Genomic DNA, 15,095 nt, shown 5'->3' with positions numbered 1-15,095 from the left:
AACTGATTGCTCAACATCTGATCTATTAGCATCACTTTGTTTCTTGACAACAGGAAGAATTGGACTGTTACAGGGGCTGCTCACTATTTCCTTTATTACACCTGCATGCACAAGGTCAGAAATGACTGCCTTGAGCCCTTTTTCGCTTGCTTTAGGTAATTTGTATTGAGGAACACGAGGTAACCGGGCACTTGGTTTTATTTTTATTACAATAGGGTCGATATGGAGGGGAGGAGCCAAGATGGTGACCGAGTCGGACGCCTAAACAGAGAGCTCCGACTCGGGCCCGGAGAAACGATCCTGCAGGGCGCTCCCGACCGGGAGATCGGAACCCTGAAGAACACATCCGGTCCCGGGGTCGACCACGGAACCGGGGGACCGAGCAGAGCCATACAGGAGCGGGGAGCGTGAGAGCGCCGAGACGCAAGCGAGGCCGTGCGAGTCCGTACCGTGGCGGCGCCTCGGAGGCTCGACTCCCCGAAGAAAGAAGACCGGAGTGCCCCGGTGTGACAGGGGCGGAGGTAAGAGGCCAGGGGCTTCGGCGAGGGGGAGGCCCCGAGGAGTGAGGCCCGTGTATCGGTGCGGCTTCCCCCCACGCCCCTGCGTCCCACTCCTCCCCCCCTCCAGCGGATCTGAGCGGAGAGAGCCAGCGGGCCGGCCCGTCCCGGCTCTCCATTGCGGGGCGGATCGTCCCTGCGTACCACACACGAGGGGGTGCGGTGGAGCGGTGGCGCTGCGGCCGAGCACCGGAGACGGCCCGGACGCGCAGAAGGCACAGAGCGACTGGCGCAGGGGGTAAAAGCAAGGCCTCACAGGCGCTCACCCGATCCAAGGGTGCAGTGCCCGAACACATCGGGGATAGCCCTCCCCCACCGCCCAACTAAGGAAATAATTGCCTTCCCCTCCCCCCCCAGAAGCGTGGGGACAGTGAAAAGCAAAAGGGGGCAACGACATGGACAGCAAAAAATAGCCAAGGGGGTGGATTAACCAGGAGGCTCCCCCCCCCCGAGCCACCGCCCTCGATAACACTGGCCTCCCCTGCAGGCCTCCCTGCGCTATGTCGGCGAGAGCCTACGGACCCGCGCAGGAGCGGTGTCGGTGGTGGACCACTGCGGGCACCTGGGCCGCCTGGACCCCCCAAAGGCTCTACACAGGGTGGGCACCCTGTGGGGGCACCTACATGCACCCCGGGACCGGAGCACTCAACCAATAGCAGCAAGACCCCCCCCCCCAACTGTTCCAATCGATCCAGCACAAGGTCCCACAGATAGATCTGACTGAAAGGGCCCACAAGCAGGCTATAGGGGCCTCAATAGGGCATTATACGTCGGAAGGAGAACCGGTGCTCCTGGGGCGCCCGGCCGTTCTAGAAACACACAACAAAGCTGCCCCCTTGCTGTGGGAGTTACTCAAAAGATAAAACAATGGCTGGGAAGTCCAAGTCAGCTAAAAATCAAGAACGAACTGCGCCTGGCCCGGCGCACAGCGATCAACAGCAATTCCCAACCTTGCAATCACTGGAGAGCACACTCCAATCCCACTCTATACAATTCGAAAAAGTGCTACAGGCAATCATGGACACTAAATCCTCGCTAGAACTCAAAATAGACACAGTATTGCAAGATCTGAACCTACTCAGAGTGGCCCATCAGAGCTTGACAGAGAGAGTGAAAACGACGGAGGATACCCTGAGCAAGACGAGCCCTATGGTCTTGGAAAACCAGAAACAAATTCAGCGTCTGGACGCAGAGGTGAAGACCCTATGGAGGCGTGCCGAAGAAGCAGAAAGCAGATCCCAGCGCAATAATATTTGCTTCGTAGGGTTCCCTGAGCAATTACCAGAACAGAGCACGGAACTATTCATAGAGCAGTGGCTAATTAAAGAGGTTCTGAGCGGGTCCCCCTCGAAGTTCTTCTCTGTTGAAAGGGCGCACAGAGTCCCGGGAAGACCGCCATTGCCGGGTCAACCACCCAAACCAATAATAGCGAGATTTCTAAATTATAGGGACCGAGACCTGATACTGCAGTAATTCCGCAGCAAAGGCCCATTTCGACATGAGGGCTCAGTGGTCCATGCCTACCCAGACTTCACACAAGAGGTACAGAAACAACGGAACTCCTATGTAAAGATTAAACAACAACTCCAGGAGCACAATATCAAATATGCTCTCCTTTTCCCTGCCAAACTGAGGGTAATTTCAGAAGAACACACTCACATGTTCACCTCCCCCGAAGACGCCTGGACCTGGATGCACGCTAAAGGCATAGCGCAGACTAACGAAGGAGAGAATGACGAAGAGGAATGGCTGACCTCCACATCGAGAAAGCGCAGCAGGAGACGCCCCAGGGATCAACCCACGGAGAAACAGGCAGCGGAGGAAAGAGCAAAAGTGTTGATAGAAACCCCGTTGCTAATGCAGAATTCTTTTGAGACATTCAGGTCGGGCCCCTTGGCGGGCTCGGACTCGGAATCGGCCAGCTCGGACTCCACGATTACAGAAGCGCTCAGGGGCCCGGAGGTCACCCCTAGAACTGCAGACGAACTGTGAACGGTAATAACAAGACGGCCTCCTAGGCCCTGCTGGGGCAGCAAGAGGCTAGGGAACAGAAGGGACCGCAGCAGGAACCGAACTGCCAGCCATGTTGGCTATAAAGAGTATATTTTGAACGATTAATCCCTAATTGTTGTGATCGCTGATTAATATCTGTGGGCATACGGAATGGGGGGGCTAACATATCGGGAGCGTCCACACCTATATATGTTCATACACGCAGACTAGGTCTGAGGAAGGATGTGAGCTCCGTACAAGGGGCACATCTGGCACCTAAAATGGCTTGCCCACTGGTATTCGTACGGATACAGACCTCACCAAATAGTAGAGTGTGGGGTGTTTCAATGCGTGATAGTAGTTGGTTAAGGGAAATAGTTAGAATGGGGGGAGGGGAGTGGGGAGTTAAGTTGTATGTTATAGGTCAACCCAGTGGACAGGGTACACTACCGCGGATATCAATCTTAAACACACACCCGGCGAAATGGGGAGGAGCTCGGAAGGAAGTCGCAATCCGGAAATTGCATTGTGGAGGTGCACCACACAATAATACATGTCTCAACATACGAATGTACATGTACACCAATATGAAATAGTCACGTGGAATGTGAGGGGCATGGGCACGCCGGGCAAAAGAGCGCAAGTGCACGCGCGTCTCAGACGCCAGAGGGTTCACATAGCTATCCTACAAGAAACACACTTACTGGAGCCTGAGCTACAGGAGATCCGTGGGAAATGGGGCGGGCAGATAATAGGCACAGCCTACTCAGCATTCGCTAGGGGGGTACTAATATGGATAGCAGGCGGCGTCCCATTTGTCCGAACCTCATATAAGTTGGACCCAGGGGGCAGATACGTAATAGTAGAGGGACAACTAGATGGGAGACACTTAACGATCATAGGGATTTACGCCCCAAACAACGCATTGGTGGGATTTCTGGGGACACTCTCCCCGGCACTACTAGTAAACCCCGCAGCCCCGGCCGCATGGGGGGGTGATTTCAACAGCTTACCGAATGCAGTGCTGGACAGATCAACCCCCCCCAAGAAAGGTATAACAAATAAAAGTGCTAAGAGCCCTTTGCAGATATGGGCGGAAGATATGAGACTATACGACTTATGGCGCATGCAACACCCCCAACAGAGAGAATACTCATTCTATTCAATACCCCACAAAGTACACACTAGAATAGATATAATTTGGGGCACTGCGGATATATGCATATTGACTAACGGGACAGAATACCTGGCTAAGACACTATCGGACCACTCACCGCTCAGAATGATATTAAAATGGGGTGGAGTTCGCTCAGTGATCCCTACATGGCGTCTACAGCCAGAAGCACTCCAAGATCAGGCATACGCAGAGGGACTGGACACGGCATTGAGGCAGTACTGGGAAATCAACACAGACTCCGCGGGCTCAAGGGCGGCAGAGTGGGAGGCGCATAAGGTGGTAGTCAGGGGGTACTGCATGTCGTCCACTTGGGGGGTTAGGCGTACCCTACACTCGGAGATTAGCAACTTAGAAAAGGAACTGAGAGCACTTGAAACAGCGGTGGCAAGGAAGGAGGTACCCTACACCGCATTAAAAGAGGCGCGTATAAAATATAATGAAGCAGATTCTCGCCTCCGCAGACACAACCACAAATATCATTTAATGCGGCTACAGTCGGAGGGAGACAGGTCAGGCAGGCTGCTGGCGTGGCTCCTGAAGTGGGACCGACAGCAGTCTCCAATAGGGGCCATAAAACTAGACAACGGCGAGACAGTCACCACGCAAGTAGAGATAAATGGGGCGTTCAGGGAATACTATACGAACCTCTACGCCAAACGAGCGGCCTGTACACCTGCACAGCTCGCATCCTTTCTTGCAGGATCTCAATTAGCACAACTATCTCAGGAAGATGGTGAGAAATTAGAGGCCCCTCTGAGTGTAGCGGAATTGAACGTAGCATTAGCACAGATGCCCAGGAACAAAGCGCCGGGAATAGACGGCCTTCTACTAGAATACTACGCGAAATACTAAAAACATTTAAAGCCTCATCTGCTGAAAGTATATGAGGAGGCTTGGAACCACAAGGCATTGACCCCCACGCAGAGAGAAGCTATGATAGTGGTGCTACCCAAGCAGGGGCGGGACCCCACGGATCTTAAATCCTACAGGCCACTTTCACTCTTAAACACTGACTGTAAAATCCTGGGTAAAATATTGGCTAATAGGTTAGCACCCGTCATCCACACCTTGATACATGATGACCAAAATGGCTTCATCCCCAAACACAATACCTTTTTAAATATCCACAGATTGCTGGGAGTGCTGGGGGGCACTCCGCGGGGGGCGTATGAGGAAATGGTGCTTTCACTGGACATCGAGAAGGCATTTGACATACTGGGGTGGGACTTCTTATTTGCCACCATGCGGAAAATGGGAATCGGCCCTAAATATACACAATGGGTGCAGACACTGTACTCTAACCCGCAAGCTCACGTGAAAACGGGAGAGTTGTATCTTATAGCATCCCGATTGCTAGAGGCACCAGACAGGGGTGCCCCCTGTCCCCCTTGCTATTCGCAATAGCAATGGAACCATTGGCGACCCGTTTGCGGATAATGGAGGACAGCTGGGGTATACTCAGGAATGGGGCGCACCATATAATATCTTTATATGCATACGACGCCTTAATATACGTGCGGAAGGGAAGCGAGACAATTCCGTTAGTAATTTCACTCCTGACCGAATTCGGAGAGATGTCCGGACTGGTAGTGAATTGGGAAAAATCGTGCGTGTTCCCCTTGTCCGTACGGCCCCTGTCCAGCAGAGAAACATCCCCGACTGGGCACCTGAAATGGTGCTTTGACTCATTCAAATACCTGGGGGTGCAAATATATCACAGACCAGAGGATCTTAGAGATGGAAATTTGGGGAGAGCACTGGCTTCCATAAAAGGGTTGTTACGTTTCTGGAGTAAACTACCACTATCACCGATGGGCAGAGTGGCGATAGCAAACATGCTGATACTACCCAGGCTTCTATACTACTTTGCGGCACTGCCGCTTTTGATGTCCAGGAGTTTCTTCCGCGATTTGAACAGAACTTTGCTGCAACTTATATGGGCGGGGGTAGAGCGCGCGTCGCACTCACTACACTGCAGCGCCCAGTGATCGCGGGCGGTCTTGGTGCCCCTAATTTTGAACTCTACTATGCGGCTGCACAGCTACAGTGGATACTGAGTTGGATGCATAGGCCCACGTTGGCGGAGTCGGCATGGGTACTGACGAGTTTGCGCGGTGCACCCTTGGTCGCTTGGCTGGCAACCAGGTCTCCGAAGGGAGGCGACCGACAAACCACTTATGCTAGTGGCGCATGCATGCTGGAAAAGATATATCCAAAATGGCCGCAGCGTGCTCCCCTACTCGCCGCTCCTTCAGTTAGGTATGATCCCTGGCTGGGAAAGAGGGGAAAGAAAACGCTTGTTAGCGGCCTGGACAGAGGCGGGCATAGTGACGGTAGGTGACTGCTTCGAGGAAGGAAAATTAATGCCTTTTGAATCGATACGGGACCTCACCTCAGTAAATCCTGGGCAGTTCATGACATATTATGCCATATGCCACTCCATCAAGAAGATGTGGTTGGCAGGAAACCAAGAACCAATGATCTCCCCTACACTGCACCACATGCTGCAATATGACAGCCAGACAAAGGTTGTGTCGAATCTATATAAAACCCTGAATAAATACCCCGCACCCAACCTGGAGAACGCACGGGTAAGGTGGAACGCTGTTCTTCCTAACCCAATCTCGCAAGAGGAATGGTCGAACGCTCTACATCACACACAGAGGGTATCGAGAAACCCCAGATTTCGCTACACGCAATTTAACTACACACATCAAACGTACCTCTCACCAGCCAGGATTAAACGTATGCTCCCCAGCTCGGACCCAACCTGCCCAAGATGTAAGGCCCCGCTGGCACACTTCTTCCACATGGTTTGGGAATGTGCCCAGGTACACAGGGAATGGAGCGGGATAGTGGAGAGGGTATTGGAGTTGACGGGGTTGGTGCTCACAGTGGACCCTAAATCCTGCCTGCTGGGTCTGAGACAGAGAGATAAGAAACATAAGCACCTACATAAATTCACAGACCTAGCATACGTGATGTACAAAAGACTGATAGCGATGAACAGGAAATCGGCCACAGCTCCAGATCTGAAAACCTGGCACAGCATGACACTGAGATGGGCTAGCACAGAATTAATGGTACTGCGGAAATCAGCTAGGGAGGGCCAACAGCATACAGGAAGCGAGGTCTGGGAAACTTTAATAAGCAGACTAGAAGCCAAAAGCGATGAGAAACCGCCATGAATTGGAACATACGGCGACCCTGAGACAAACATTCTTTTACCTAACTAATCCTCATACTCCGAGTAGCCTGGACGGGACAAATTGTATAATCAGAGTATGCTCCCACGCTCACCTCTTCCACCAGAAGTAACCCACAGAGACTATTCAGAGCGGATCTAGGGCCCCGCACGGGAACACAAAGTTAAGGGAACCCACATACCACAAATTGCCACTAAACTGGGTCTCCCCCACCAAAGCAAATAACTGCATATTCCAGTAAATGAACATAACTAAGCCGGAGCACACAAGTCCATTAAATCCACATGGTAAATGTGATCATCCAGAAACCGCATTTGAAAACCCTTTAAGCATAATGACAAGACCTAAGTTAAGTTTTATTGTTAATTTGTGTGATCATTGCATAATAGATCTACCATATCCTGAAACTGTAAATGTTAAATGTTGGCAATGGATCTAAAGTGAAAATACAATAAAAACATTAAAAAAATAAAAAAAAAATAAATAATAGGGTCGATATCCATAATGGCTACATCATTTTTGCCTTTGGCCCATAAGTGAGGGTCTATTTCCGCTAGCTCTGGGGGTAAGTCGTATTCCTGTGAAAACATGCGCCGGGTTGGGGCAATGCTATCCATAGTTACATAGACACCATCCATTGAACAGTGAATAACTGCATTTAATTTCTTTAACATATCTAATGCAAACAAGTTTTCATTGCAACCTGAGGTTAAAGAGAGTGGCGTGTGTACTGTAAATGGTCCTACAGTTACTCCCATAGGTGCTGAGATGGGGCTCATCACGGGGATCCCAGAAATCCCAATTGACGTGGTATGAAGCCCAGACAGGGGAGCACAGGGACTGCAGCATGTGCAATAGATGTTCTGGTGGCGCCAGTATCTAGAGGAAACTTATGGCCCTCTCCTTTGATTTTTACATCGCTATAGGGACCACTCTGATCTACAGGAATACTTACTCACCCCTGGCCCTGTCTGTGGCTGTCCTAATAATTGTATAATTCAAAAAAAGAATCATCAGCATAATATTGTTGTTCAAATGCATTGTCAAAAATATTAGTGTTATGCGGGACCTGGTTTCCATTCTGCAAATTCTGACCATTTCTACCTCTTCCTCGCATATTACCTGACGCATTCCCTCTATCAAGTGACATACTCTGCCTTCCTTCCAGTAATGGGCAAGTATCACGCCAATGGCCATCCTGTTTACAGTAGGCGCATTGGTTGATATTCAATCGGCGGTCTTGGGGTGGTGCAGATACACCTCGCCCTCAACCCCTTCCCCGTCCCCTTGGTGGGCCACCCCTTGGCTGAGGGGTTGTGTCCCGCTGGGGATATGCCTGCTGTAATAGTACCTTTTTCTTCAATTCTTTTACTGACTTCTCTTTCTTTTCTAATTCTTCCTTATACCTGCTCTCATAATATTGTGCCATCTGTAAAATCTCTGTCTGTCCCTTCGTCATCCACGAACTCTCTGTTGCTTTCAATTTTTGTGATATTTCAGGTAGAAGGCCATTGACAAAGCATTCCACCAATAATGTGACACCAGTTACGGTGGCAAGGTCTTGACCGCTAAAATCTATGAACGCTTGTTCAATTCTTGTCAAATAATCTGGGACATCTTCATCTGTTTTCTGTTTATAGGTGGTAAGTTTTCCCCAGTCCACAGTCTGAAGGGGAATAACAGTTTCTAATTTAGTCAATATCCGGGTAGGTAAATTTAAAATATCCTGATGAGGCAGGGATCCTGGTGCCCTTTGTGCTTCATGTGCTTCTAAAAACCCCCATATAGCTCCCAAAGTAGGCACATCATCTACTCTTCGAATTGTATGCCAGACTTCAGGGCCCAATGAGACACCAAAAAATTAGTCAATGTCTTTGAGGGTCATGGTGGTGGTGGAAATAGCAATTCTAAGGTCCCGATAGAATCCAGCTGGATTCTTTAGAGGATCTGGCAAGTCTTTTTTTGTAGCCACCTCCCTTTTCCATGGGATATGGACAAACTGGGCCACAGGTACGGGAGGTGCTCGTTGGGCGGCAGCTGCAGCTGCAATTGCGGCAGCAGTGGGAAGGTCAGGGTGTACTTCCCTCATTGGGTATTCCTTGTCATACGAATTGAGAACATCTTCTCTGGCTACTACGCAAATGCGTACTCCCTCAGTTATGCCCTTACTATCAAGATTACAAGCCACACTGTCACGCCAAAATCGGTTTAATTCCTGTTCATAAGGGAGAGGGGGAGGGCAGCTAATACAAGAATTCCAATCCTTTTCCAATTTTTCAATCATGTACTGAATTGCTAAATGCTGTCCAAAATGTGACATTTGTTGTACTGTGTGCATAATATCGGTGTGAGTGTAAATAGGATTTGCCATCCAAGTCTCTGACTGATTTTTGATAACCCGTTTTTCATCCTCCCCACTAGTTGAGCGTGTACTAGGTGGCGAAATCGACTTCATAGGTGTGCTCCACATGGGCGACAGTGGATGAATGGCTGTATATTGTCGGCGTTGTCTATTTGGGGCATTAGGGGCAGAGGACATTATTGGTAAACTTGCAGTGCTGGCTGGTAGTGGTGGAGCAGGGGGTGGAGAAATTTGGACCTGGGCTGGGGACTGTGGTTGCTGTGGCACGTGCTGATGTGGTGGTGCACCTGGATTTCCCAAATTGTGCCCTTGCCCTTGCTGCTGTTGCTGTGCCCCCATGATAGGTTGGGCTACTGCAGGGGGGGTGTAAGGTGGAGGTGCAGTGGGGCTATTATCTAACCTCTGTAGCAATACCTCGTCTTCTTCTAATGCATGTTTGGATTCTGTCTGTTTTGATACATAACTTCCCACCACCTGGGCTCTATGGACTCTATCTTCAGACTCAATTCTTTTCTGGGTTTGGGAGTGGTGGTATTGTGCCGCTAATTGCATTATTGTTTTTCTTTTTTCTTTCTTTACCAATTTGTCCGCCTTAATTTTCCTTTTGGCAGCCTCAGTCTCCCATTTTCTATATACCTCAAACATGTGTTGTCTAGCCTTTTTTATGAAACAAACATTCCTGTAAGTATGTTATTTTCTTTAAATCAAAAGAACCATTCTCCGGCCACTGGAGGTCAGGACAATGTCTAGTATATCTGCGCCATATACTGTTATACAAATTATTTTCGAAACCATAATCCTTTAACATGTCCCACTCTGGTGTTCCCTCTTTCGGGACCGGTTGTTTTTTATCTAGACGTGGAACACGATTTCGGCGAAAACAACGACATAGCCCTTGCCAGCATTTTTTATTTCCCATGTCTAACCTTTTTAAGTTTCAATCTGTAACATGCAACAAAGTAACTTTCTCAAACCCCTTTTATCAAATGCTTTCCAACTTACAAATTGGTTCAGGCCTGGACACAATATTCAAAATTAACAAAAACGCGTGTAATACAAATTGTCAAACGGTACCTTGTACAAATGCAAATTTACCAAAAACTAATTATTTCCGAAATTGATAACAGTTATCTAAAAACAATTATTCTCTGAAGTGCAAATTAAAGCAGACAAACGGCCAGCGAGGAACAGTCTCACCTGATCATCTGCATTCTTGGATTTCTCTCCGGCCGCCCGTGTCAGACTAATCAGTCAAGTTAAAAGCCGATGTTCAGGATCTTCGCTGGGACGTCGTGAAAAGCGGGGAGAGGCCTGCCCAGTGGATAAGATGCAGCTGCTTTGAAACTAAGGTGTTCATTACAACCCTGGCGGTCGGTGTTAAAGCAGCAGTAAAACCGCCAACAGGCCGGCGATAAAAAAAATTGAATTACGACCGTGGCGGAAACCGCCAACATAGACAGCCACTTTAACACTCCGACTGCCACAGTGGTAAAAACGAACACCGCGGCGGTAACCGCCAACAGACAGGCGGAGGACAATGTACCGCCCACACTATTACAATCCACCAGTCTGCCACCTTTTCCGGGGCGGATTCACTGCGAACAAAAACACGGTGGAAACATAACTTCGAAGGAAAAACGCTCACCTCTACACACCCCACGAGGAACCAGGATGCCATGGAACCGGAGCTCCAAATTCTGCCAGCCTTTATCTTTCTGCTCCTCTACTAGGAGCACGAACGCTGGCGGCGAAGACAACGGTGAGTACTGCACCTACGACACAGGGGAGGAGGGAGGGAAAAAACAGTGACACGCAACACGCAAAACCCCCATCCCACCCTCACCCACTACAACACACACACAAGTACATGTTGCTACATCACAGTTACACCCCCCCAGGAAGAATGCAAGAGGAAGGACAAAAGGAAATGAGTCGAATAATTGTGATATTTTCAAAGACATGAATCAAAAATATATACAAATATGTACATTTATACTATATACAATTATATACACCAAGAACACAAGTCCAAGGGATTCCACCATCATAGTCCGTGGATCACTGGGCCCAAAAGGCATGGGCGAGGCCCACACAAGATACCCGAACAAGACGGAGAGAACACTGCAGGTGCATCAGTTGGAAATAAAACAGGCACCTCAGGGGGAAGGGAAGGGGGGGCACTTCAGCCGGTTGAGTGCACGACGCCAGATCCACGAGGGGGCTCCATACCCACAGTGTAATCCTGGGGAGTGCAAAGCCACAGTCTCTCAAGTCTCTACAGTGGGTGGTTTGCCCACTGTTCAATCCTGGGGAGTGCAAAGCCACAGTCTCTCAAGTCTCACAAGCGGGTGGTTTGCCCACTGTTCAATCCTGGGGAGTGCAAAGCCACAGTCTCTCAAATCTCACAAGTGGGTGGTTTGCCCACTGTTCAATCCTGGGGAGTGCAAAACCACAGTCTCTCAAGTCTCACAAGTGGGTGGTTTGCCCACTGTTCAATCCTGGGGAGTGCAAAGCCACAGTCTCTCAAGGCTCTACAGTGGGTGGTTTGCCCACTGTTCAATCCTGGGGAGTGCAAAGCCACAGTCTCTCAAGTCGATAACATTCTCCACTGGTTCTGGAGGGGGCTTTGTGCCCAGAGTGCTTTATCCTGCCAAGGACAGAGGTAGTGGATGTAAATCTCCACTGGTTCTGGAGGGGGCTTTGTGCCCAGAGTGCTTCATCCTGCCAAGGACTGAGGTAGTGGATGTAAATCTCCACTGGTTCTGGAGGGGGCTTTGTGCCCAGAGTGCTTCATCCTGCCAAGGACTGAGGTAGTGGATGCCTTTCTCCACCGGTTCTGGAGGGGGCTTGGTGCCCAGAGTGCTTCATCCTTCCAAGGACAGAGGTAGTGGATGCCTTACTCCACTGGTTCTGGAGGGGGCTTTGTGCCCAGAGTGCTTCATCCTGCTTGTGGCGGTCTCAGGAGCGTCAGAGCTTTTGGCGCTCATTGTCCTGCGATGCTGGTGGCAGCGGTGTCCTGTTCAGCGGTGCTGGTGGAGGCGGTGTCCTTGCCAGCGGTACTTGTGGTGGCGGTGTCCTTGGCAGCGGTTCAGCTGGTGGCGGTCTTGTCTTGTTCAGTGGTGCTGGTGGCGGCGGTGCCCTGTCCAGCGGTGCTTGTGGCGGTCTTGTCCTGTTCAGCGGTGCTGGTGGTGGCGGTGTCCTTGGTAGCGGTGCTTGTGGCGGCGGTGTCCTTGGCAGCGGTTCAGCTGGTGGCGGTCTTGTCCTGTTCAGCGGTGCTGGTGGCGGCGGTGTCCTGTTCAGCGGTGCTAGTGGCGGCGGTGTCCTTGGCAGCGGTTCAGCTAGTGGCGGTCTTGTCCTGGGCTGTGGGGCTGCTGCTGGTGGTTGCCTCCTGGGCAGCGGGGCTGCTGCTGGCGGTCCTGTCTGTGGCAGCGGAGCTGCTGGCGGTCTTCTCCTGGGCAGTGTGGCTGCTGCTGGCGGTTGCCTTCTGGGCAGCGGGGCTGCTGCTGGCGGTCCTGTATGTGGCAGCGGGGCTGCTGGCGGTCTTCTCCTGGGCAGCGGGGCTGCTGCTGGCGGTCCTGTCTGTGGCAGCGGGTCTGCTGGCAGTCTTCTCCTGGGCAGCGGGGCTGCTGCTGGCGGTCTTGTCTGTGGCAGCGGGGCTGCTGGCGGTCTGCTTCTGGGCAGCGGGGCTGCTGGCGGTCCTGTCTGTGGCAGCTGGGCTGCTGGCGGTCTTCTCCTGGGCAGCGGGGCTGCTGCTGGCGGTCCTGTCTGTGGCAGCAGGGCTGGTGGCGGTCTTCTCCTGGGTAGCGGGGCTGCTGCTGGCGGTCCTGTCGGTGGCAGCGGGGCTGCTGGCGGTCGCCTCCTAGGCAGCGGGGCTGCTGGCGGTCTTCTCCGCCGTGCTGATCTTCCCAGCCTTGCCGGTTTTACTGTGTCCCTTCCCCACCTTGGATGGTGTCGCAGCTGTCTCCACACTCCCAACTGGACCCCTGGGAGCGGCTTTGGTGGCTGATTTCTTTCCCCTCTCCCGCCGGGCACTGGCCAACTTTTGATGCCTACAGGTGGGGGACTGTCCGTGCTCTGGCTCCTTGCCACTCTGGCTGCCCTGCTGCCTGGTGCACTCCATAATCCGGTGACTATTGGCACCACTGGTCCCGCCGATGTTGTGGCTGAGGTGCTAGGTTGGGACGTGGAGAGTCGGGCCCTAGGAGACTGAAGTGGTGGGGGGAGGTGAGGAAAGAGGTCAAGGTTGGACAGGAAAAGTTTTTGGGACACACTGGGACGGGTAGCTGGAGTGGGTTTGGGAGTGGAGGAAGAGGTAGTGGTTGTAGGAGGTGTTCGTTTGGTGACTTTGGGTGAAGGTGCATGGGCTGGAGGCTGTCGTGAGGTGGATGGCTGTTGGGTGGGTGTGTGGCTGCGTTTGTGTACCTTGGGAGGTGGCCTCACAGACAGACTGGGAGAGGACACAGGGGATGTGTGAATGGTAGTGGGGGTTGTGACTGCACGTGAGCGGGGTGTGGTGGTGTGTGTGCTGGTGATGGACGTAGTGGCTGAGGATGTAGTGCATGCAGGTGTGACTGGAGACGAGACAGGGAGGGAGGAGAGAGACGAGGAGGAGGGGGACACAGTGGAGGCAGTGGATGTTGGTGTGTCTGCATGTGTGTGATGCTTGCGTGAGTGCCTGTGGGATGTGTGGTGCATATGTTTGCCAGAGCTTCCCTTGTGTGTTGATGTGTGTGCATGCTGGTCTGATGGTGTGCTTGGGATAGGCTGAGGTACAGGGGTGTGGATCTGGGGGAGGAAGTTGGAGGGGGACGGCTAGAGACAGGGACAATGGCTGCCATCAGTGCTGAGGCCAGAGTCTGAAAAACTTGCTGAAGGGCTGCCTGACCAGAGTTAATGCCCTCCAGGAATGCATTGGTTTGTTGCAACTGCCTCTCTATGGTATTCAAAATGGTAGACTGCGAAACAGTGAGGGACACTATAATGACCCACGAATCCACGCGGCGGTCTTTCAACCGCGGTATTCCATTGGCGGTACACACTGCTGCGCTCAAAATACACACACATTTACAAAACACTACCACATTGGGCAATTCGAAATACAAACACCTGATACACATACACACACCACTCCCACACACCCAATACAATATAAAACATTCACCCACATCACCCACAAGCCCCTACTACCAAAAATTCAGAAAGAAGGCCAGAGAGAGACACCACAATCTACAAACAAGCATCCAAAGGCACTCAACACCATCACCCACATAACATCCACGCACCTTACACAACACACCACTAAATATCACCCCACACATCACAACACACACCAACCCACACATCACCCACACCACCCCATGGCACAGCAAAGACACCCCAGGTTTTCTGAGGAGGAGCTCAGGGTCATGGTGGAGGAAATCATCCGGGTAGAGCCACAGCTATTCGGAGCACAGGTGCAGCACACCTCCATAGCTAGGAAGATGGAGCTATGGCGATGAATAGTGGACAGGGTCAACGCAGTGGGACAGCACCCAAGAAATAGGGATGACATCAGGAAGAGGTGGAACGACCTACGGGGGAAGGTGCGTTCCGTGGTCTCAAGACACCACCTTGCGGTTCAGAGGACTGGCGGCGGACCCCCACCTCCTCCCCCACAACTAACAACATGGGAGGAGCAAATCTTGGCTATTCTGCATCCTGAGGGCCTCACAGGAGTAGCTGGAGGAATGGACTCTGATAAGTCAAATCTTTACTATTACATCCCCACCCTACCTGCATGCCATCACATACCCCCACCCTCG

Source organism: Pleurodeles waltl, chromosome 9 (genome assembly GCF_031143425.1).
Source record: "Pleurodeles waltl isolate 20211129_DDA chromosome 9, aPleWal1.hap1.20221129, whole genome shotgun sequence".
NCBI lineage: Eukaryota > Metazoa > Chordata > Amphibia > Caudata > Salamandridae > Pleurodeles > Pleurodeles waltl.
The sequence above is the reverse complement of the archived record's forward strand: the minus strand, read 5'-3'. Positions refer to the sequence as shown.